The sequence below is a fragment of the Columba livia genome, chromosome 10 (genome assembly GCF_036013475.1).
Source record: "Columba livia isolate bColLiv1 breed racing homer chromosome 10, bColLiv1.pat.W.v2, whole genome shotgun sequence".
Lineage (NCBI taxonomy): Eukaryota > Metazoa > Chordata > Aves > Columbiformes > Columbidae > Columba > Columba livia.
Window position 1 is genome coordinate 5,938,197 of NC_088611.1, and position 25,196 is coordinate 5,963,392.

General features: G+C 46.2%; 1 protein-coding gene across 9 annotated transcripts in view; it reads left to right on the forward strand.

Annotated features, from left to right (window-relative positions):
- DUSP7 (dual specificity phosphatase 7) overlaps positions 1 to 25,196 on the forward strand; it is a 330,623-nt gene that overhangs the window by 60,761 nt on the left and 244,666 nt on the right. Inside the window, exon 1 of one of the 9 annotated variants that reach the window (XR_010475035.1) lies at positions 13,800 to 13,815. The exons of the other annotated variants lie outside the window; for them this stretch is intronic. The gene's annotated coding sequence lies outside the window, so the exon portion shown is untranslated. Of the gene's footprint in view, positions 1 to 13,799; positions 13,816 to 25,196 lie in introns of those variants that run through there. 9 annotated transcript variants of the gene reach the window in all.

The following is a 25,196-nucleotide window of genomic DNA, read 5'->3' on the forward strand; positions in this document are numbered from 1 at the left end:
GACCAGTCTGGGGATTAAGAGCTGGGGGATGAGCTGGCTGTTGCTGAAAGAGGCACCCGCTGGGAGCTGCGCTACCAGATGGGAGAGAATGGTCATGGCAAGAGACCAAAGAGAACTTCAGCCCAGGCCCTGGGCAGCGGTGACCTCAGTGCACGTGCTGCCCAGGCCAGGGATAACTGTGCAAGGGGTGCTGACAGTTTTGAAGGAGGTAGGACATGGGCTGATCTAGTGACTGGAAGGTCCAAACATTTTCTTGATGTGACCTGAGGTTTGGGAAATTAGTTGTTTTGAATCCCTGTGATGCTTGGATGGCTTTAGGCTGTGAAAGGGAGCCTGGGCCTCCTGGAACTCCATATGTCACAAGCAAAGCCTTACAGTGAAGGACTGTATTAAGACTGGTTTCCTAATTGAGTTTTTGTTTGCTAGATACTTACTGTGAGAAACCTTCACAATTACTCCAAATGCTCATCTGTAGTTTTTAAAATTTGATTTTATATGTGTCTAATCCTGTTACCTATTTTGGGCTTAGTAAATAAAAAAACCTTCAACCGTTTCCTTTGACTTGCTGAACTTAAGGGTGATGTCAGTGTTATAATCTAATATCAAAGCATTGCAGCACTATGGATGTGTTGATCCTCTCAACAACCAGTGAACTGCTCCAGGCTAACCAGGGGGTGATAAAACACATCTCCACTTAACTGCGTGGATCTGTGTAGGAGAAGTATCTTCCCTTACCTGACATTAGTCAGGAAACCTCACTGGTCTGCCCTGGAGCTGGGGGGTCCCTGAAGCCTGTGGATTGCTGTGGAGGTTGCGATGGATGCTGCTGTCGAGCTGTATTCTGTAAACACAACACCTTCTCCACCCAGTCATTGTCCTGCTTCTCCTCCCCACTCTCTCAAATCTCTTCTGTGTAAAAGAAAGTGCAACCGCAAGGTCAAACTTTCAAATTCCAAGGTGCTGCTGATGCACACTGTTGGGTTGACCAAATGGTATTTGAAAAGTGCTAAGGATCTCTGAGATCAATACAACAGCTTGCAAGATCAACTACACCTATGACACCCTCATAGAGAAATGGGGAAACGCTGGAGGTCAAAGGCTTGAGTAACAGGATGAGGATGTTACAGCCTCATGTCTGAGTCACGATCTTTCATTTTGCTTTTCTGAGAAGGAGATCTTTGTGATTTTAGAAGAGCATTAGTTTTGCTTTCGAAGTGCTTCCTTTCATTTCAAATGGAGGAAAAGTGTTTGTGAAAGGGGAACATTTATCTGTGTTTTCTCTCCTTTTTGTAAAAGCCTTATGAAAGGACAAGTCAAATTCACTTCTGGAGAAACAGGGCTAAGTCAGACTAGGGGAATATGGTGCTTTCCCACCCCAATAGTGAATTTTGGTGTGATATTGGCAAGGGACCTCTAGCTCTCATCCTGCTGTGGGTGATCTTGGAAGCTTCCATAGAAGGAGCAGTGGGGCACTCTGGGGTACTTCAGGTGGGAAAAAGGGTGATTTTGGAAGGAATGCGACAGAGATTACAAAATCTGGAGTTGCCTGAAGAGAGTGGATAGGGACTGACTGTTCCTGCCTTTTCCCATGGGAGAACTGGGGGCCAATGAATGTGAGCAGTGGGGTCAGATTTCAAACAAAAGAAGGGAGGTGGGTCTGGATGTGCCAAGTAATAGACCTGGAGAACTTCTCATCGAAGGGTGCTGTGGGTGCAAAGTGTATGCTTGCATTCAAAGGAAGACAATAGTGTTGGAAAGCAAGATTTGTTAGGGATTTACTAAATAGACAAACCATCTAAGGAAAAAAAAAAAGAAGTGTCTTCAGCTGAAAATAATTGAAGGCTAAGTAAATAATTTGAGTTTGGGGAGGGAAGTACAATATATTTTTGGCCTGTTCTTACTCTTTCCTACGTGTCCACTCATAGTTTTTGTTGGAGACAGTAGTGGGCAAGGCGGGCCCTTGGTTTGGACCCATACAGCTTCTGTAAGAGTTCTGAGACAGTTAAGCCTGGAGACAATATTGTGAAGTTTTTTAGTCCCCTAAGAGCAGCATCAGCACAACTACAGCTTCCTAGAACATCCCGGAGATGGCGAGTCTCCTTAGAAATTGTTTCCTGTCTATTTTTAAATTGTCTGCAGTCTCACTGATGGTTTCCTTAATGCCCTCTCTGCCCACACAAGCAGTGAATGAGAAGGACTCAGCTGGTACAGGGAGGTATCCCCTGAGGTATGAGGGCTGCTGAGGAGGGGTGAGGCTGCCAGGCACCAGAGGGGACAGAGGAGAAAGGGGAGGTCTGCGTGAAGTGGGACTTTGGAAACATTATGTTCTGCAAGCTGTATTTTCTTGGAAAGTTTCATCTAGCTACAAACTGAGAGGTGGTTGGGAGAGCTGGGCAAGAATCTGCACAAGCTGGACTGGGTTGGAGTAGGAACTGGTGGTGAAAAAGAAGCTCTGAGCTGGAAGTTGTGGGCAAGTGACATTGCTCTTCTGCTCTTGAGCACAACCAACCCAAAGGAGCAAGGCTGGCTGTTGGTTTTCCCGGAAAGGGAAGCCAGGCTCTCTTCTTCCAGGTATTGGTATCAGCAGGTCTGACAGCTCCCCAAAGGGAGTTTTGAGGGACCGCTGAATGTTGTGTCGACATGGACCTTGTGTCAGGGAAATGGATATTCCCAGAACTGTTTTTCTGAAAGCAAAACTGCAGGACTTTTTCCTTTATTTTTCACTTTAAAAATACCAACTTCATAGATTTTGTACCTGGCAGAACCTGCCTCTCCCTTTCTGATGGCTAGAGTATGCTTTTATAGCCGGTTCTGTGTACATGGGGAGTGAGGGAGCAGGTGACTGCAACTCAACCTTCCCTCCGAGCTTGGAGAGCAATCCAAGGCAATACAAAAGGAAACTTCTAAGGGACTTGTGCAGCTGCACAGCCCTTATACTGGCCTCATGATCTGTTTATCTTTTGCTGTCAAGGAAGTGTCAGAGTTAGGGGAAGCTCCCCCAAGTGGGATGGCTTAAAAGACTGTATCCTCTGCTGGGAAGTACACATGCTTCTTTTTTTATAAGCTATTTGATACATTTTTCCTCTCTTTCTGACTCTTCCCCTCCTCCCCTGGCAGCAGGATCTCTGGCCGTTGCATGCTTTTCATTAAATCTTTCTGAATGTAAGCTTGTATGTTCTGACACGGTCAAAGAGTACCATGGCAGGGATAAAACTCGGCAACAAAATGGAAAGCTTTTTCTGGTTTTGATTACTGGACATCGCCAGTTATTGCGGAGTGTGTTCTTGGCTGGCATCTGAAGACCAAGTTAAATACCACCCCGAAAGAAGCATCCCATGATGCTCCTGAAACACTGAATTTCTCCTCCTGAAATATAAGGCGAGGGGGCAATTGTGTCTTGGCCAATTTCCAACCTCTCTACTGCTGCTGTCACTTTTATCCTGCATGTTCTGCTTTTGCAGTATCCATTGGAGGAGGTTATTTAGCTTCCCTTGCTGATATGAACAACTGCAACTGTTGTGCTGTTTGGTTTAGGTTGTTTGTTTCTAATGAAAGCCCCACGCTTAGTGATGAACTCAAATAACCAATAGCTTACTCAGCTTTGCAGCTCTGTTATCTGAATGTATAATCGCTTCCTGCATCTTTGTTTGCTTTTGCCCTCGTGCTGCTGTACTGATGGCCTGGGAGGAACCATGCTGCTCCTGCAACTGCTTTTCTCTGCCCCAAGGCACATCAGCATGTGGGGAGGAAAAGCAGTTCCTGGTTATTGCTGCGTCTTCTTTTGATGAAGACAAGCTGCTCTGTACCATGGAGTACCATCCCTCTTCTTTCTGAGGGGGGAGGACAAGGAGCCTTTGTGTCTATTGTGAAGACTCTGGAATTTGCACCTCAGGGGGGCAGTGGCAAAATCCATCTGTAAACTCTGGGCAGGTGACCCCCAGTTACCTGGTATAAGCATTTGTACTGAGAAGGCAGGGCATCTGTGGGCATCTCTCTCAGTGGCTGGTTGTGATAGTGGCCAGGGCTGCAGAGTGGAAGTGTCAGGGCCCTGAGTGTGTCTATTAGGACTGAATTGCCCTGACAAGTCTGCTGAGGGACCTCCACCCACTCCCCTGCCTGTGGACACAGGGGCTCAGTTTAAGCTCAGTTCATGACCCTCAATTGCTCCTGGAGCTGTGGTGTAGGTGTACGTGTCTTCCACTCCATACAGCCTTGACCGTGCCTGGCCATGGACCTCAGTCAGGGACCCTGACCCATGGACTGACTTCCCAGCTTGACGTTGGACCGGCCTGGTGACCACTGGCCTGTGCCTGACCCTGGTTACTGTCATTGGAGCTGACTCTGACCTGCGGTTTGACTTCCTGGCCTGACCTGCCTTATCACCACGAATGGTCTGGAATCTTGGTTGACCTTGGCTGTTGTCCCCAGGGCTGGCTGCTGGTCTCACTTGTGTCCTGTGGGACAAGGCCCTGGCTGGCGAGCCCTGCCCTGCTGCCTGAGTTATCCTCCTTGGCTGCCAGCTCTTGCTGTTTCCTGACCCTGCAGAGGTCTTTATGGACGGATGATTCTTTGGAAAGACTCATCTTGGTGTGAAACACTTCCTCAACTAGTAGCACAGCAAAACAAGAGCTTGTGGCTTCGGGGTTATCCTGTCTGACCGCTGGGCAAGGTGACACCATACATCAAAGCTGTGCCTTCCTTCCAATCTCCAGTGTGGTAAATAGGTTCTCACCAGCTCATTACTTGCAGGATTAGTAAGCATTCCAGCCATGGGATATGATGTAGATCTTTATTCAGCAGACTGGCCAGGCAAGAGCTTCTATCCAGCCTCAGGAAAGGATGTTTGGGGATTTGGGGGTTTTACTTCTTGTTTGCTTTTTAAGCTTCTAGTACTTCTAGTGTTTTCTGCTGGAATCAACAATCTGCCATGTACTGTAGGGCTTGCAGCCTCACAGGACAAGAGAGAAACTACTCTTTTTCAGAATCCTTGCTAAACAGGTTCCCTGAAAAATATGAGGAACTCTTGATTGCTCCTTGGAAGCAAAGATCATGACAGATGCATTTACAAAGAAGAAACAATAGCAATCAGCAACAGACAGGAAGAAATGGCTCCTCTGAGAACAGGAGCCAGACAAAGGGAAGAAAAATGCTTGGGTTAAATAAGCAAGTTTTGTGACAAGGGGAAGAAAATGCTGAGAAAGCAGGGGTGGTAAAGGAGGGATGGGGAGTGGGGAGCAGCCCCTGGGAAGGGGATGTGCCGTGAGGCTCTTAGAGACATGGCTTAGTGCTAGATTTAGGTTGTGGTTGGACTCAATGATCTTAAGGGTCTGTTCCAACCAAAATGATTCTATGATTCTGTGTCAAGAGGCCACCTGTGAGGCAAAGCCTTCTCACTGGTAAGACTGCGGTGTAAACTGAATTGCTACAGCACTGTCCCATGGGAGACCAGCCCCAGCTAAGCAAAGTGGTGCAGTTTGCCCTGGAGCAGCTGTCTCAAGGGAGGGAGCAGAAGTTTCCTTGGAGAGGCACTGCCAGGTCACCCCACTCGCCTGGTGTTCCTGATGGCAGCTGCGCTTCTTCTACCGAAGGGCAGGTGAATGCACAGAGGCAAGTGTGTGGCAGCTTCTGCTGGTCGCTGCTGTCTCAGGGGGATGGAGACAGCTGTACGGAGGGCACTGGCTCTCCCAAAGAGATCTGCAGGGGCTTGCAGTGCAAGAAACCTGTTCTCACCTGTGATGTGTACTCTTAATTCAGCATTGTTTTGTACTAAATCTCTTTGCTCCTCACTCTTTCCTTGCTCAGGTTGTCTCAAGCTGCTGGCAAACAAAATGTATTTTTCCCCTCATCTGTGAGGCTCCTGACTTCACCTATGATTGCAGATATTGGCCGTTGCAAGCTCTTTTTAACCTTTGGAGATTTACAGCACAATCTTCCCGCAAGCACTATGCGTCTCAAAGGGCAGCACGTAAGGGGTGTTCTGGGGATGGCAGGGAGATGCCAGTGACCTTTTGGAGATCCCCATTTCTCACTGAAGGGCAAGGTGGGCTCACTGTGGTGATACTGGGAGCTTCTGCTCTCTTGATTTTTTCCCAAATGAAGGGATTTGGGTGACACAGCAGCCCCTGTTGTGTTTGCATGCTGTAGCCCCAGAGGAGCTTTATTGGAAATACTACACGCAACTCACAAGACACAGGCCCTTGTCAAAGCTGTAATTCACACCATGTTCCGCTGACACTTTTTATACTATTGTGGAGACAAATCAAGGGTGAAGAATCTTATTGTTGCAGAAAATAGAGACAATTGTGTTTTCCCCACACAAAATCACAGAAGAGTGCTGATGTGTTGCTTGAGATTTGGGACTGGATTAAACTTGAAGTCTGGAGCTGGGGATATGTGGACAACTTGAATCAAAGCTGAAGAACATTTTCCTGTGATCCCTTGTGAAACATAATTCACCCAGATAAGAGGTGTTGTGTGACTCTTAATTCCTGTAAAACCAGAATGTGTTCCTGCTCCTAAACTTAGTTTCCTTTCTTCTTGTGCTTTATCAAGCAACTTCTTCCTTTGGAGATATTAAATCTTGTCTATATTATTGCTGTCACTATTTTGCCCAAATAAAATGTAAAGTAAAACAAGCCTGACCTGATTATAAATAAGATCTTAAAATTATCCCTAGCTTATCTAAGTTTGGGCTTCAAACATGGAGACTGCATTGGAGCTGACCTGGTGTAGGGAAAGTATTTCCAGCTGTTCAAGCACTGCGGAGATCCTCTGTCAAGGCTTGTTCCTACAGCTCAGACTGTCTACAATGTCATCACAGGGGGAAAACATAGGTTCTTCATACGTTTTTATTAACTTGCATGTGTACTGTCAGGTCAAGGTGGATCCTAAGCTCCCTGCCACCTCTGAATTGATGTGCCAACATCTATACAGAGTTCTTGCATGCAAAAGATGTCACCTGTTACCTGCTAATTGAAACCAAAAGTATGCATTTATTTGCAAATAGTTAATGGCCACTGAGATGCGATGTTCTCCTTCGCTAGGCTGTCCTGAGCCATGGCTGCAGGTGTTGGCCTTTTGAGGAAACTCTGTGCTGAAGTGGATGTTGCTCTAGGTGAACCCATCTCCTCCTGTTCCTCTCCACCGTATGGGTGGGGATGTGGTTCCCTCTGAAGTCTGTGAATCAGCTAAAGATACACAACGCTTCTTGGAGGAGAGCTGACTGTAGTAACAATCTCTTGCTTCCACTCACATTTTTTATTCTATTTTCAGGCAAATCTAGATTACTATTTTACCTAGGAGTTGCATATATTATCATGACTCAAAAATGTCTTTATGCTACGTTTTCTTATGTAACGCTGATTTGCCAAACTTACCTGCACAGTTTGCAGATCTTTCCATCCAAGACTGAGATGTTTTGTTTTCAGGTTGGCCAAAGAGTATCAGCTCCTGAACCCTTCTATGCTGGGATGTCACGAGACAGTGCCACTAGCTCCGGAGATGAGCTGGATTTTACATGTGTTGATCTAGACTAATGGTAACCTCAAGCTGCCCATCACCTGCAACAAGCAGGAGGGATTCCCACATAATCCTACCTCTCATCTCACTGGAAGTTCTATGGAATAAGGATGCTGTCCCTCAAACACTCATTCTGGCTTGTATAAAAGGCAGGATGCAGATGTGAAAAGGTTTACTGACAAATCTTTTATTCCTAGTGGGTGTGATGTTGAAAGACCGCCACTTTTATATTAGATATCCCTCAGCCAGTGGTGTTTGCCCTTCAGTATATCCACCCATTTCATAAATTAAGGGTAGCTACTTGTTCAAATAATTGTTCCTTCAATATACTTCTCATGGTGGATGCTTCCTTCCAAGCATCGTGGATACATGATAGTAGTGTTCACTGGAAGGGGAGCTGGGAATTAGCAGCTCTGCAGTGGCCATAAGCAGTTATTTTCTTCCTTATTTGGTTCTGCATGTTGTTGTTAACACTGATACCTCTTCCCTTCCTGGGATAAACTATAATCAGAATTGGAGGACTAGGAGTCCTCTCTTCTCCTGATCTTGTGTGAGCCTCAACAAACTCTTCTATTTTCTTGGAGTTGTGAAGTAGGCAATTAGTAGAAGTAATTTGCCTCCTGAGTCAGGGTGTAGAGCTGGAGGTTTCTGTGTCCTGAACTTCAGACAGCAATCCTGAGCTATGAGCCTGGATCTGTTATGGAAAAAAAGTAACAGGTCCTCCTAAATGAGCTGCAGAAAGTTATGTGTAGCTATCCTTTGCATTTATTCCTTCTTGAAAAAAAATGTCGCCACTGATTAAGGATTGGTCTGAGTAGAGAGATTTGCTTTAGGATGGCAACCACATTTCTGAATACTGTGAAATGTTGGAGATTTAAGAGAAAGATGGATAAAGAAAAGCAATTTCACACCCCTAAGAAGCTTAAGAACAAAAAAGATAGAAGATGTTGCAAAATGCTGCAGCAGGGAAGTGACAACCAGGCTTTTCTGAAGTGTGCTCCAGGTAAGTTTGCTCTCTAGCTGGAAGGTGTAACTAGAGGAACAATTCTGGTCCCTTAACTGAATAGAGACCGTCTTCCTTCCAGTATTGCTGATGCTGGTGCTTTGCTGCTCCCCTTGCCTGGTTCAGTGCTAGTGGAAGGCTGGGGCTGGTGGCCGGTTCTCTGTGCTGTCTGACAGAAGGTGAATTCTGCTGGTACTGCAGAGGGAAATACAGCGGTGAGCTCAGCGTGTGCCTGGCTGCTCTGCAGGGTCCTCCTGTTGCACAGGAGTGACCAGCACTCACGGCGGGTATCTGGCCCAGAGCATGTAAGGGTGCTGACTCCCTCACAACACTGGTAGGAACAGGCTGTTGATGCAAGTACCTTGGACTACAGAAAAAGTTAATCAAAAATAATGTTAAGGTTGATAATGGGAATTAAACGTTAGTCTTCAGCACAATGCAATATGAACTCTGGGTTGAAATCTGCTGCTTTTCAGAAGCAGAATGGCTGGTTGATCTCTATTCTTATCTATGAGATATGTTGTCAGCTTTTCCACTGGCCTTCTTATGGCTTTTTCAGACAGGAGTGACTTATTATTTATCAGCTCATTATCAAAGGATTTACTTAAAGGTTATGCCAGAGGCCAAAGGGTCAATACCCAGAAACATCTGCACTTCCATTATCCCTAGGAGGTGAATCGTATGTGGCATTTGGCCCTTGAAGTAACCTGAGGATGAGAGGCAAGCGCGTCTCACCTGTGAGCTCAGACACAATGCAGAGTGTGAACGGCTGTCTGCGTCCTTGGGTTCATCCTGAGTGGGAAGTTAAGCGTTTGCTTGCTCACAGCTCCCTTCTCTTCTGCTATCCAGCCCCTGTAGTAAACAGAACGCCGGCAGTGGTATAGAGGTGGGAGAAGCAGGTTGCTGACAGGCAATGAGAAGAACCTGCTTGTGGCAATCTGTGTGCCCTACTCAGCTTTCTTAGCCCATGACCAAGAAATACTTGAGGAAAAACCACAGTGGCTCAGCCATTCATGATGATTTCTGAAGCTCTTTCTTAGTTACACATAAAGGACCCATGCGGTGAATAAATTCAGAAACAGTCCTGACAAAAAGGGAGGCTGAGTCCTGTCAAATATGCAGCAAATGCAAAAAGTGGACAGCCCGGGTGGTCACTGGAGAGAAGGAGCTGTGACTTGTTATCTAAAACAAGGCAAATATTGGCTAAGGGCTGCTGCTTTGAGATGTTTGTCTTCAACCAGAACCACACATGTGATGAGAAAATTATATTTGTTTCTGTCTTTCTCATCAGTCATTTAAAGAAAATAATTACACGGGATTGATCCTCCTGCATGTTTGAACTTCTCATCCTAAAGCCAAAACCCATCAGGCACAGCATTGCTGCTTTTCTCGTGTGAAAAGGTCACATCAGAGCAGTCAGTTGTTCGGGGTTCAGTGTTGGCAGAAACAGTCACTCGCGTCCCCACCAGGATCACCTCCTGTTTGGGACCATCTCATTAATGCTAAGAAGCTTCTGTATTTTTGACACCTGGAAGCTGAGCAAAATATTCAGTTGATGCCTCAGGATGTAGTGATTGGTAAGAGATTATGAAACAAGGGATGACACATTATGAATTTGACAATTCTGTTGGTGTATAAAATTGCATTTTCTGGAACCTTTGAATTTTGCAGAGGAGAACTTGAATCTGAAAAGTTCCTGTTCTTCTTTTTTCCTGAGTAAGCTGATCTTTTATACAAGAGAAACTGTTTCATAGTAATTGATTCCTCCTGTTCCTTCTGGGTGAAGAGGGACTGGAGTATCCTGTGGTACTGAAAAAAAGGGGCTAGTAGCGCTATTAATCCTTTATTTTCCTCTATCCCACAATAAATTTATACCTGTTGAAGGACTCAGTAGACTATTGAAGAGTCTTTGGCATTGTGTAAATCCACAGGAGCCACTGAAATGGAAATCAGGTTCCCAAACCATCACCCACGGGAGGAAGAGAGAGATCTCTATTGTTTTACGTTAAACAAAGAGAGAGAAATGTGCTCAAGTTTCCCTGCAGCGGAAAATGGACAAAACGTTTTGAGAGTTACACTTGGTGCTTTTGGTGGTGGAGAAGCATCCCCTGTTCTTCAACAGCTTATATTTTCCCAGTGTAACATCATTGTGGGGGGCATGGAATACAGGGTCAAAAACCCCACAAATAGGGATGAGACTTATTGGCCAGAATCAGTGTTCATCAGTCTTCATCCCTTTCCAAACTCCTGGAGATCTCCGAGCTTCCTGTCTAAAAACGACAGTTTGGAATTTAAATCGTTCAGGTCAGGGTTTTCCCCCTCCCCTGGAGTTTTTATTGGAATGGCATTACTTCTGTGTATCACTTTTTATCTTTACTTTTCCCTGTGTTCTGAGAAGTTCCATTGCCATCAGAAGCACCTGAGGGCTCTGTTTCTCTACCCAGTCCCAAGATAAACCAGCCTAGGACTTTTTGTCCAGTGAAACTCATTCCTTGATCCTGACTACAGCGTAGATGTCTTTGCCAAAGAGATACTTGCTCTGAGAACCAAATACCTTTTAACCTTTGAAGCCCAAGCACTTCTGTCAGAATTAATTATAAACACACGAGTGCACGTGTTCTGGAGTGGATTTTTGCCATTTCTTACTTAATGGATGTGCTAGAAAACAATTTTTATTGTATGCTGGCTGTTCATATTAAAAATTTAATGGCCTTTTTGCCAGAGCTGGGCTTCTAGGAGGTGTTAAATACACAAGCTGTTGCTGCATGGCATGTCACCCCAGCTCTAGCTCCAAAACCAGAGAAGCTAGTTGCTAGATTCTACTTTGTCATAAGAAGCCTGCCTAGCCCTAAAACTGTACAAGAGCTTGAAATTAAATACACCCCAAATAACACAAAAGTGTCACTGAGAGCATTGCTGATGACGACATGCTCAGAGCTAATTGTACCGTTGGATTATATTAATGGAGTTTCAGGGGAAACTTAGATTCAACTACAACTCCCGTGAGCCAAGGACAGTGGCTCTGGAAAACACAGAGCATCTGGAGCCTGCTTGGCCCCAGAGCTGCTTTTCTGTCCCTGGATCATCAGTAGGTGAATGTGTGGTCTGTTTTGTGTGTGTGTGGTTTTTGGTTTTGTTTGTTGGTTTTTCCCCTGAGATTTAAGCGGGGAAGACCATCAGAATTTGTAAATCTTGGTTTGCAAAATGTTTTTTGCCAACTTTGCCAAGCAGGGGCTTGTAGCATAATCACGCTTTGATAGACTTGTGCTCTTAGTGAAACCCGTGGTTGTATTGCAGGGAAAGGTGAGCGTGGAAGGGGAGGAAAACACTTCATTTTGAGCTGCCCTTCCACAGGGCACTTCAGTTGCCTTAACACCTTTAGATCAATAATTCTGAAAGAGCAATCTGCAAGACAAAAGAGAGCAGGAGAAATGCAGAGCACCAGCGACTGGGAGAGCTGGAGGAAAAATCCTTCCACTGTCCTGGGGAGCCCAGCACTTGCAGGCTGCAGAGGAAGGGGTGAAGTGTGGCTGCCCTAGACAATGTCTTCTCAGGAGAAATTCTTTCTTGGCCTGAAGTTTGGCACCAGGAGATAGGTGAGACATTACTCAGCCAGCCCTTGAAGGAGGAAATTGGACGCAGAGATAGGAGCAAGCTGTGGGCAGTCTGAGTTGCTTCAATTATTCAATTAACTTTGCACCAGTGTGGGTGATGAGAAGATGGAGAGTTCTGATAATGTAGTGAACTACTAGGAAATCCTCAGGACTTTTGGGACTTGCCACACTCCTTTCTGTTTCTGTTCTGTTGCAGAACAACATAGAATTAGCCATAAAGCTGTGCTTGAAATAAAGCCTGGCATGCCAGATAGATGATTTGTAGCCTCAGCCACCTGGGGTAAGGCAGGGTCATGGTGTGTTGACTCACCTATGCAAGGGTGGGATCCGCTAATTGCAGTGGCAGGTGGAAACAGTTACCTTTGATTTGGTGGCTCGGGGAGCAGGGGAGAAACTTGGATCTCAGTCGGGCTGGGGAAGAAGGGTGCTCTGATGTGAAGTTGGAGCTGTGCTGGTTGAACAAGGCTGGAGTTTCTTTGCTTGAGGAAGCAAAGCGTGAGGAAGGGAGAACGCGCCTGACTTCTCACACATGTGGTAGGTGTCTACTATTTTTATTTTCTTTCAGTCTCAGAGACTGGTAGACTCTTAACAGTGAGTTGGTAAGTTTGTGTGTGTTTAAAGGCTGGGGCCAAGCTGTGAAGGCGTTTCTCAAGAAAGAGTTCTTTTATTGAGAACTCAGTGAGCTGAGATCTGCCTTAGGATGCATGATGTGCTGGGTGCAGCATCACCCTGAATGCTCCCGAGTTAAAGGTGCCTGTGAGTAAACAAGCGGGTTTTGTTGGCTGGTTATGTTCCGTGTATTTGAGGAAAGAGCTCTACCTTCCCATCCCGTTCTCAGCCCTTCCCCACAGGCAATGCCATCCATCTCTCTGGTGCTTGCCTTGGGACTTCTTACCCTGGTTGTTCAAGTAATAAGTCTGTTGTTCTGGCTTTCTGTTCCTGTGTGCTTCCCCAAGTTAACGGAAGATTAGAGTTTCTCTGACCATGGTTTTCTTTGAAGTGCATCAGGAAATTCTACAATTTCAGCTTGTGTGCAGTCTTGAAGAGAACAGTGTTGGATGTTGGTGATGGAGAGACAGGCTATGTGGTAGCAGGGAGCGCAGTGCAAGCCCTTGCCCCAACACATCAGAAGTGCCTGAATACAAACCTCTGAGTTATTCGGGTGGCTGTTTGTGCAGGGGATGCACAGGTCTGTAGGAGGGTAAAAGAACAAACAAACTCTGGAGACACAGCACTCAGCTGGATAAGCTGAAAGGGAGGTGGAGGTTTAAAAATGCAGGAACTGAGGAAACTGTTGCCCTGTGGGGAAACTTTGAGAAAGGGAAAGAAGTGATGTCTGCAGGTGCTTTCTGGTCCTCTCCCCTTGTAAAGTGCTGCCTACAAGGAAACCAGGATAGTAAAAGATAAGAGGTGGCTGGCCAAGTCAGCAGGGGAATTATAAGCTTGGAAGTCCCAGTCTCACAGTAGTAAAATCCAGGAGCAGTAGAGCAAGGCCAAATAGAGCACAGGCTGTTACTGGGATCAGCTTATAGCACTGAGATCTGTTAAACCTGTATGGAAGCCCTGCAGCCAAAGAAGGCAAACTCAGCAGCACGTGCAGTCCCTGTATTTACGTGTTTGGAAGCCATCTCCAACAGAAGTTGATTCAGCTGACTGGCTCTTTGTGCCCATGGGCAGGAGGTGGGTTCAGTCTGCTTTTAATTGAAGTTCCCTGGTCTGTTTGACTTGCTCAGCTGGCTTGTTTCACTGATAAATTACAGCATGTTCTGATAATATTGTATAGGCTTAAGTGATGGTGGTTCAGTTGTGATAAAACATCCCTAAAGTACCAGTGAGATGATGATTAAGCAGTAGCTTGTAAATAAGCTAAGATGCATGTGCTGTAAGTAATGGATCAACAACAAAAAGAAGCATCAGGAGAAGGGCAGGACAGGAAGAGAAACGCTTCTGGTGAAGTATGTAAAATGGTATTTTGTTTTTCGCAGACCATGTGGAGGACGTGGGTGGTTTGACTGGAACATATTTACTGTTTTGTCCCTGTCGTGGCTGGGGGATGAGCGGTGGGTGTACCATAGTGTTGGGTAGCTTGCTCCTCATGGCCGTTGCTGGATAACAGATACATGTACAAGCCACCCTTAACACATCCATTGCTCTTAAAATAATACATCTCATGTGTTGCCCAGTGTACCACTGCAGTTCAGTTCATGCACAAAAAGCAGGAAAGCAAACAAAGATGCAGAGGAGCGCTGCCACATGCCCTAGGAGACACAAGGTCTCCTGGCTTCTCGGCCACTTCTGCACAGTTGCGAGGACCACCCTGCTTGGCCCACCCCACCGCTTGAGCGCTTTGCTGCTGTTGTACAAGTTCCTCAGGAGCAGCTTTCTGGGCTCAAGCAGCCCAGTGTGAGCTGTTTCCACCCTCCTCTGCGATGCAGCAGGCATCTCTGGTGTGACTCTGAGTCAAACCCTGTCAGTCAGCTGTCTCAGGACCACGTGCAAATCTCATTTAGGCCTTTGCAGAAAAGATGCGCAATTCCCTTAGCGCTTGTGTAGATTTTCTGGAGTGTGGTATTTGACTGCTTAGTCACAGAGTTATCTTTGTGTTTTAAGAATAGATTTGACTACGGTCTCCTTGGCTGTGCTACGAAAGAAAGACTTCATTTGTCTTAGCATAAACACCTTGGTATGAGTGTCAGATGTGCCAGCAAGTGTGTGCTTAATTAAACAGGCTCCTTAGTAGGTTTTGTTATCATTTTAGTGCTCTGCACTTGAACCCTGTCTCTTAGAGGACTATTTAATGAATTTGTGAGGCTGACAAGTTATGTTCTTTGCTTGCTTGTTATGTAAAATTTGTTAATGTCTCCCTTTGCATACATTGTTTAATTACAGATATTGTGACTTAATTAGCTTATTGCAATGTATGGGATTGTGGAGGGGGGTGTGTGTGTCTGTTTTTTGTTTTGTTTTTTGTTAATTTTTTATTTACTGACCTTATGTAGAAGTAACCTGTTTAAAAAAAAAGCAGCAAACAAATAGAAACTTGAGTTGTTTTTATGTCCCTGCTGAGAAATACCTCCCCTTGACCCTCACCACCTGGGGAATTTTCCATAGCTTGCTAACCTTTATTGTTCCCGTAAAAAGCAAAGCTTTCCTTTTAGGGGATTGATAGGACTCAGTCGCCAGCCTTGCTTTGAGCACAGAACTTTGAATATGCGTTTTTTTTCTTAAAAAACATAATTCTCTAGTATTTCTTTCGAGTCTAACATAAGTATTTGGGGGTAATGCTGTAAATTGAAATACTTCCATCTACAGCTCTGAGAAAGGGCCAGAAGACTACCTCAGCTCTTTCTCCTGTGCTTCCTTGGGAGTTCAAATTATTCTTGCTAGTAGAAAGAATTGCCTCTCATGGGCAAGCACAAATCTGCAGGGCTATTGGTGTCTGAAATGCGTGTGCTATTGGGGGATAAGGATGCTCTGTATATTACAGCTGTGGGCCAGAAAGTGCACAGTGTCCCTTGGGAGTTCCACCTGGTGGAGGTGGCTCTAGGCAAGTGCCCAAGTGAAGAACCCTGTTCCTGTTGTACCTTCCAGCCCAGCTGGTGACATTTAATTTCCTGTAACTTTACAACACCTTGGTGGGAAGTTACCATGTACCCAGGCTATCCAGACTTGCTTTCCTAATCAGGTTTACTGGGTGGGGAAAAAACGTGCAGCAGGTCAGAAATCGCAGTCAAAGGGTTTCTGCAGTGTCACACTAAGTGCAGCACACCCTGGATGTGTTTGGTATCTTGGTACCCACTCCCTTGCAACACCCCAGCCTCTCTGGTTTGCTCTGGGATGGAGATTGAGCAGTCTCAGCCCAGCAAGACAGCAGCATGTGGAGGAAGCAGAGGCAAAAGTAAAAATAATACCTTGCCCAGAGCATGTAGGGGAATCTCTGGCAGAGGAGCAGAATTCTGCCCTAGGTCTTAATGGCAGAAGCATCTTATCTTCCCATTGTATTGATTTTCAGATTTCTTCATGCTCCATTTCTGAGTTTTAGCCTTGTTATAACTTGAGAAAAGTTGATCTGCTTCAGTGGTCTGTCTCTTTCCCTTCTGATCTCCTTCTCTTCCTGCAGCTGCCCCTTTTGGTCCTTGTTCTCATTTCCTCCTATGGTGCACACTGAACTCCTTTGGAATCAGCGGCTGCTGGTGAAGGCTGGACCTGTTTGGAAATTGCAGCCACAAAAGCCAGACTCTCCAGTGTAACAAGGCCATTAAACCTCCTGTGGGAATTCTTAAAGCTGGCTTTATCTGCCCTGCAGAGAAAAGTGTGGGGAGAGGCTGTTGCGCCATTGTTTCTCCTACTGATGACGCAGACTGGAATTACTTCTTGAATGCAGCCTACATTGGGTTGAAGCTTGGCTTTGTGTTGTCCTAATCCCTCAGTCAAGACCACAGCAACCGCACTAAGTTAGAGCAGCCCCGAGGCTGTTCCCTCATTCTAACACGTGCCACCAGCAAATTGCTCAAAGAGATCAGATCTTTGACTAGACTCTGACCCAGCCTCTCAGCTTCAACCCAAAATGTAACCTCTTGGTCTGGGAGCAACCAAATTAGACTTGGACTTAACATAAACAAGTGCTTAGAAAATTCAAAGCCTTTTTTCCTTACTTTGATACCCATCTTCATCTCCTCTGTCATTTCATGTTTCACCACATGACTTTAGGTACTTCTGAAACTTCTGGTGTTGCTGGAAAGAGTCAGTCTCTCTGGGAATAACAAATGTTCGTGCAGTCGCATCTTCATTTTTGGGTTAGAGGGATGGATTTGAAGTCAAGAAGTTGTTTTCTCATGCTGTAAGGTTTTTTCTTTTTTTTCCAGTATTTTCCTTTCAAATTGGAATGAGTTTTCCTGTAGTGTTGTGTTTCCTGGTAATTGACAAAAAACCCAAACTGATTTGCACCAGCAGAAATGCACATGAGGTACCCAAACCTTCTAGAACAAGGACACTTCTGGCTTCTTCCAAGATGTTATTGCTCAAAATGGTCTGTTCCTATAGCTGGATTAGACCTCAGTGAGTCAGCACTATGAGAAACCTCTTTGGGAAATTCCTGCCGGGCTGTACCTGGCATCACTCGCTGATTAAGTTGGGAGCTTCCTCAAGCAGTGTGGCTGCGTGGGACAACAGGTCAGAGCCTTGCTGCTGCAATCCTGGAGCCCAGCTGTGGCTCACAACTCTGAGGATGAGGAAGAGCCCTGTCCTATCCTCAATCCCTCTTATCCTTCAGATTTCCCAGGATGTGAACAAGCTCACCCCTTTGATGTTTGAGGGAGGTGACCTGAGTGTGGTGCAGCAAGAGCTCAGGACAACAGCAGTAAAGCAGGAGGAGAGATACAAGCTGTGGTGGTGCACCCATGTCTAGACCTGCCTGCTGCCCTGTCCTGCCTCGTGTTGTTGCTAGCTTGTAGTAAAATGCTCCAGTCCTGTGCACACAGCGGGTCTGATGTGAGAACATAGTTGCGGATGTGCTTCTGGCTGCGCTGAGCCCTGGACTCCTGCTCTCCCAGGGATGCCGGGCTGCTCAAGAGCATGGGGCACCAGGCAGGAGTGAAGGAGCCAAAAAATACACCTGCAGCCTTCTGAACCGCATCCTGGCTGTGGGGTATAGACTGGTGTGGCAGATGCACACCCTCCTCTCTGCCCCTCCCTTTGATATGGAAGGTGCAGACATATCTCTCCCCCCCCGCCACCTCCTGCAGTGGGGTGAACAGATTCTGTTGTTTGACCCCAGAGCAGGGTTGTTAAGAGAGAGGAGGAGGGTGCGCAGAGGCACCAAGGAGCTGCTGGGTCCCCACAGCCAGAGTGGGGGCGCAAAGAAGCTTCTGGAATGCCCACAGTCAGATCTGACAAGGCTACATAAACGGGACCCTCCTGCGGTTTGGCTGCCGGTTGTGCGGACCTCTCGGAGCGCGGGCCAAAGGCTGCGGCCGAGCGCCCGCCCCCTGAGGCAGGGTGGCTGCCTAAGGCCATCTCCCGGGACTGGCATTCCCCACCGAGACACGTGGGTGAGCGATAAAACTTCTTACTGCTTCCTCGCAGGATCGCGGGTGCTTATGCCGTGATTAAATATAAGCACGTGTATTTTCTTTAATAATTCCTTGCCACGTTCAGGCAAGTGTATACTTTTCCCAGAGTCAGGAAAGGCTCTGGCATTGTTCTTGGTGAGCTATGTGTATGCACACTGTGGATCTCCATTGTTATTATTTGCTACACCTCAGTAATTACCTCGACTGATACTCGAACCTGTATTTGTGTCACTATTGGAGAGCTAAAACCCCGTCTTCCACCGGTTAATCTGCTGCACCTCCTTTACTGAATACAAGTTTGTTTTGGACCCTGTTGTCTGTCTAAACTAACATTGGGGTGCCTCCCTGACAACTGGCTACCAAGCTGCAGAGAGGACAGATGAAAAGCCTTTCCTAGAAAACACTGTGGGGTTTATGTAGCTCAGGAGCTTGCCGAAAGTTGCTGGAATAAACTAGAGAGCAGAATGCATCCTGGGAGAGATTAGACAGTGGGAGAGAGATTTGCTTTTGAGCTTTTGATTTGCCTCACATGGCATGTCTGCCTTTTCACTATTTAGAGTTATCTTGTCCTGTTTGTACCTTTTTAGTGCTCTAATAAAACCCAGTCATTGGACCAGTAGCCTTTGACTTCTGGCTTGGCCGCCTCTAAGACCAGATGTGGTAATTCCACCTCCCCAGTCTGTCTGATTCGGCCCAGTCCAGAACAGCTTTTAACTGATGAGGAAACAGAGACCAAAGACTTGTCAAAGTTGCTTTACATACATTTTGGTCATCAGAGTTCCAGCTCCCTGCCTGGTGGAGTGTTTGCAGCCTGCAGTGCTCAGTGGTTTGTGCTTGTGTGGAGCTCGTTCTTCACATACTGATTTTAAACTGTAGGGCTTCTTCCAGGAAGTCTGTATTTGGTTTTACAACTTCCTAGGAAGAGGTAGTATATTGGAAAACCTCCTCCTACCATATGGGAAGGAGCATTCTCTTTTGTACCCTGTAAAAGAGAAGTAAAGGTGGTGTGGGGTCTTGTTGTTTTGTTTATTATGAAATTCTGATGAGTACACAAGCTTGGAGTTTTCATGGGCCTTGATGCAGTGGCTGCATCTCGGTGTGGGTGTGACATTTGTGACGTGGGCTCTGAGCTGAACGGTTTCAAAGGAGCAGAGCTGTGTGGTCTTGTTTAGTTCAGGATCCCAGGTGCAGAAAACACCAGCCTGGCTCGGTACCGGAGCAGCCGATGCAACAAAACAGCACAAGGTTAGTGTGTTAGACAAGCCTTAGGTGCCTCAAACCAGAAGATGCTTCTCTTGAGTAAGTGCCTCAGGTCACCTTCCCATGTCCGGAGGCCATGGCTGGCCCTGCGCCGCTGCCTTCGTCCTTTCACTGCTTCCTGCTTTCCCAGGCCAGCTGGGCTTGGTTGAGCAATGCATAACAAGGGAATGTCCAAGATGATGAATCTGTTCTTAATGTTCGTTTAATTGGCTCCCAGTTGCCCTCCGCCCAAAGCTGACTTTGCCCTTCAGCCTAAGCATTCATCACCCTGATTGCTGGGTGTCTTTTTAGTGCAGCAGAAATAATTTCATCTACATGGAAAAAGTATTGGAGAAAGCAAGACTTCAACGAATATCACTTTTTTTTCAGCTTCCCAGCAGGAATACCTCCTTGAATGGAGACTCTTACCTTCTCAGCAAACAGTTTACACTGGCATACCTTGATGTTTGCAAGGAAAGAGACTTGATCGAGGTCCCAAGAGTAAAGCAGGCTCGAGGAAAATGCTGTCATTGTCAAAATCCCTGCCTGATCTGAGGCTCTGTTTTTACAAAACTGTTTGGATGTTGGTTGTGCAGTGTTCTGGTGTCATTTGTGTGTATGAGAGTCAAAACACAGCATTTGAATTACGTTTTGCATCTCAGAACTGGAAATGTCCCTTATTTTTTTACAGAAGGCTTTTGGTGTGAATTTGCAAAATAACAACCAACCAAACAACTTGCCCAAAATTCCTCCCAGGCAAGTGAATTTGGCCAGGGAAAGGGAAGACTGGATAATTTTTCTGTAGAATTCACAAAAATTCATTTTGCCACAGGCTTAAGTCTTTTTTTTCATTCAAAGAGTTTCCTTTTACCTTCCTTACCTGAGCAGGTGGGAAGAAAACGTGGCACAGCAGTAGGAAAAGGGGGTAAGTCTGAAGAGAAATAACTTGTCTCTATCTGCAGTCTCTGTGTGCCAGGCAATTGGCCAGTACCACCTATACAAACACTGGTGTCCACCTGGCGCAGGAGCAGCTGAGCGTCAGCCTGGCCTCACAGCTCTCCAGGTGCCAGGTACTTTTTGGGTGGCATCATATATTGAATGTTTCCCAGAAAGAGAGTGTCTCTGTGTAAACACGTTGAACAAAAGTAGTCATTTTCTCCAGCCCCATCCTGTCAAGCATAAGGTGCAGATGCAGGATCCAGGAGCTCTTCCAAATTAATTCTTTCCCCTCTTGTTGCCTCTCCACCTGTGGTTTGGGAGCAAACCAGGACCAGTAGCCTTGGCCAAAGCCAAGCAGTGTCAGGCTGCCCCAGTTCTGCTGCTGTGCTGCCAGCATGTCCCTGCTGTGGACCTGCACCCAGCTCTGCCTCCTCACAGCCTTACTGACCCCAGGAGAAGGGCTGCTCTTACCTTTGCTGAGGCAGAAACATGATCCGAAACAGCTAGTTGGGTCATGGGTAGGGAGGGGTGTGAAGTAACTGGCTCTTGCTCATACCTGTGCTCCATACATCTTGTGAAAATAAGGATATAAGGAAGATCTGGGACTGGGTGACTCTTGTGCCCCTCTTCAAGGTGGCTGTTGAAGGCTCAGCAGTGGTAGAACATCAGCATGTGACAGAGCAGGTCAGCCACTGCTGCTTGTTACTGATAGAAATGCAGGTTTTGGAAACAGAGCTCTAATCATCCTTCATATTGCAAAAGTGCTTTTTTTTTTTCCTCTCTAAATCCAGTCTGCAGTTTAGATTTTATGCATTGTTCTGTGCTGCTTAAAAACCTCCAGACTGTTAGAAATGCTCAAGAAACTAAGGCTGTAGATGAACGTTTGCCGCATGTGTTTAGTTGAAAAAGGCTGCTCTCACTTCAGTGGAAAACCCACAAAGTTGTTTGCTCTGTATCTATTGCAAGAAGGCCTTGGCTGTTGGGGAGCTTCCCGAGGGTTCAGGTAGGAAGATGGGAAATATTATGTGAGCAGAGAAAAAGTAGTCTCGAGAGTGGGATTAGGGATTGATGTCCCTTTTGGGCCCTTGCACACTTTGGACACAGATCTGAGCAATGGTTCTCTCTTGAAGGAGGACTTGGAAACTTGAAAAAGCTCGAAGATGGGCTTTTCAAGTCATAGAAGAACTGTGATTTTCCTGCAGCAGCATAGAGCACCCATCCCCTACTAGGTGCAGTTGTTGTTTGCTCAGTAACATGAACCATCCAGCTGAAGCACAGAGCAGTGATGATATAACCTGCACCTGGTTTTTGAGGGTCTTATTTGGGTTTTTGTTGAAGAAAACGGAAGCGATCTTAGTGTTGTCCAGATCCTCCAGCTCCCAGCTGCTGCCCTGGCTCCCATCACGCTGGGTTCCCACGGTGCTGGATTTTATCTTTCCAGGTTGAAAGAAAAATGTGCGGTTGATCGGCTCTCTCTTGGAGCCGAGGCCACCGTGGTGGTGCTATAAGGGAGGGCACTGTGCCACGGCCCTTTTGGCTTGCTGGCTGGAGCGCTGCGAGGAGTCCAGCAGCATTTTGTTTGTAAGAGAACTCCCTCTGGCATTCTGTGTTAGAGCTGGATTTACTGGAAACAGGTCCTTGATGAAAACCTTCCTTGCACAACACTTTTCCCACCTACAGGCAATGGTGACTGGCACAGTCCAAAAGCCTTCAGGAGCCAGCTCTTTTGTAGAGGTCTGGCAAGAGGCTCCAGAGCTGGAGAACAAGACTTAACTCAATGTTGCTTTAATTAGGGACGGCGCTGGCGGTCTCTGTGTCAATGAGTAGGTGATGACCCTGCAAGTTCCCAGTCCTGCTCACTTGTAATAGCTCCTTGGGCCATGCTTGCAAGAGTATTTTTGGAAGAAGCGTGTGTTACAGAGTGGTGGGAGTAGAGAGCTGAATTTGCAGACCCAAATCTTGAGAGGGATGGTGTGGGGATGTTGTTTAGTTTCTCTTGAAATACGGAGGTGCCCCTTCAGTGCTGCTCTGGTTTTAAATGGGCGGAGGTAGAGGAGAGAATATGGGATTTTTGTGTTTTGTTTTTAACAATCTGGTATAATTCTGGGGAGTTCTGTGGCTGTTGTTTGGTGCTATTTCTGCCTCTCGTGCCAGCCAACGCCATAGCACAGGTGTACGTCTGCATTCCTGTTGACTCAGCCTCTTGTAATTCCTGGTGAAGGCTTCAGTCTCTTCTCCTTTAATTGATGTGGTTTGCTTTGCTGGAGATGTTTATGGACCAAATTGTGACTTTGGCCCCAGCATGTTCCTCGTGTCTATGTGGGTGAGCATAGTCAAACCTGAACTTGTCTGCCTGTGAGAAGATGAAGCTGAATGTGAGCCAGGCACCTCTTAGCATGGAGCCCGAGCAGAAGCATCTGCAGGCCAGGCTCTATAGAGCTCCACTTGCAACCTCTGGAAGCACCTTCTGCAGCTGAGATGATGTTTGCATCCTTGTGGTGCGAGGGCAAAAAATCACAGACTCCACACAATCCAATATGAATTCAAGCAAAGACATTTATTACAGAAACAAGCCTCCTTATAGATGCAGTTATTTCCTGATCACGCGTCCACACTCCAAGCATGCATTAGCTGATGGGGTATTGTCCACGTTCACGAGCTGTCCGCGTGCCCGAGTCTCACTGCTAATAGGTCTGTTGATTTATGTCGTGTTTTCAGCTTTCCAAGGTGGCCTTGAAATTCTTTTGGGCCTGACCAGTTTAATAACAAATCTCCATCATATAGAAACCCATCCACACATTAACTTCAAGAAAATCCCTCAAATCTCCCACATTGTGGCACATCATGCTTACCCCCTGGAAACCCTTGCTGTGCAGCTTCCCTGTGTACAGTCACTTGTCATTAAATCCTACCCAACAGCAAGTGGGTGTTTGGGATTTGCAGGTTTCTGGGCTCATGGTGTGCCCAAGGGCAGCAGGAGCAGATGCCACATGATGGACTCTGCTCCTCAGGATCACTTTCAGGTGTAAAATGAGCACGCTTTCCTGGAGCACATCCTTACTCCATGGTAGAACATGGTATCTCAGGGGGGATATCCTTTCATAACTGAAGAGAAGACAGCCTTTGTATTTAAGATCTTAAGATGGAAAAGTAGTTTTAGGTCAGAATGGCTGTTCCAAACAGGTAGTTTTGCACTGGGGCTATTAGTGCATGCATCGCCTTCAGCCAGGTGGGTGTAGATTTGGATCCTAGCTGAAGAAAAACAAGCTTTATACTGTTAGTAAGAGCATCTCAAAGCTAAGGAGATACCTCTCCTTACCCTCTGCCTGGTAACTGATTTTTGGGTGAGGAAACTGACATACAAAATGCCCAAATATAACAGAGGTTGGAGGTATGTAATGAACTGTGTAGAAGTGTGTACCCTGGCCTGGTGATTGATTTGATCTTCTGAACTGGGCCTGGGTGACTTACCAAGGTCTGAAGGTACAGCACGGGCTGCTGGCTGGTGCTAAAGGGAAGGACCAGCCCCTCGGGCCGGCAGGGAGATCCCCCGAGAAGTGTTGTGCCTTGGTAAAGACATTTGTCTGAAATGGAACAATTTTGTGGGAAAATGTTGGTTTTGATGAATTTCAGTTGCTGAAAAATATTGGACAAAAATGTTTTGAAAACTGTTTGACCTTTTCTAAATGGCAAAGTTTCAATGTTTCTAGATCCAAATGCTGCTTCATTTTGATAGCTAGCATTAATTGAAGGTTAAAAAAAATGTTGAAAGTAAAATGAAATTCCTGAACATGAGTAGATACAAAGTGTTCTCTTGCTTTTTTCCTCCCCCAGTGTTCTTATTTTTGTGGAAATTTTGGGGGTTGTTTTTTTCTTTTTTCACTTTTTCATGTCTCTGAACTGGGATATTTAAAACCCCACAAATTGTTGTGGGAGGGCATCCCATCCAGCTTACTATCCACCTTCTCCAATGCAGTTGCATTGCTAGTACCAAAGTGATTTTTATTTTATTTGCTGATGGAGCTACAAGCATTTTTCAGACATCCTGAAGGTGAGGGTGTCTGGCTCTGCAGAGGGACCGAGGTGCAGTCTGTCCGCGCAGCTCTTGTCTGCCCAGCGCTGTCTGTTGGGTTCCTGGCAAGCCTTGTATCTCCCCATCCGAAAGGAAAGTGTGTGAGCAGTGTGTCGGGATTTGTGCTGCGACTGAGTGACAAACACCCTGTGTTTGCTGAACTTAACACACTGGGAAAGCGTGAAATGATCACTTTAAATGCACCATGTCTAAAAGGAGCCAGTTGTGTGTACAAGTCGGGAGCCAGGGCTCATGTCTAAACATAGGGAGTATAAGGTAAATAGGACTGTGCAGCAGGGGCTGTCTTAAAAGCTTCACCAAGCAAGGATTGCTCACTGGTCCCGAGCCACAGACAACAGGAATGTCATCTGGCGAAAGCGGCTGGAGCAGAAGCCTGCGTATATGTGACATTTGCACTTCGCAGACATCTTACAGTCTTCGTCATCTTTAACTCTGCATTGGAGTGAAAATGCGCATTTTCCATCACCTTTCTTCAATAGAAAGGATAAACGTACAGTCTGTTGCATGGGATGTGATGAGAACCAGGCTGTGCTGTCTCCTCCAGCATCCCAAGTCTGTTGCTGTGTTTCTGGCTGCTGTGAAGAGCGTTCATTGCTCCTCTTTAACTTTGCTATCTTTGCCTTGTCCATCAGGTAACAAGTCACATCATCATTGATGTGATTTCCAACTTCATGTGTTGTTACTGTACTGGCTCTTTGGTTGTAGTATATTGTTTCTGC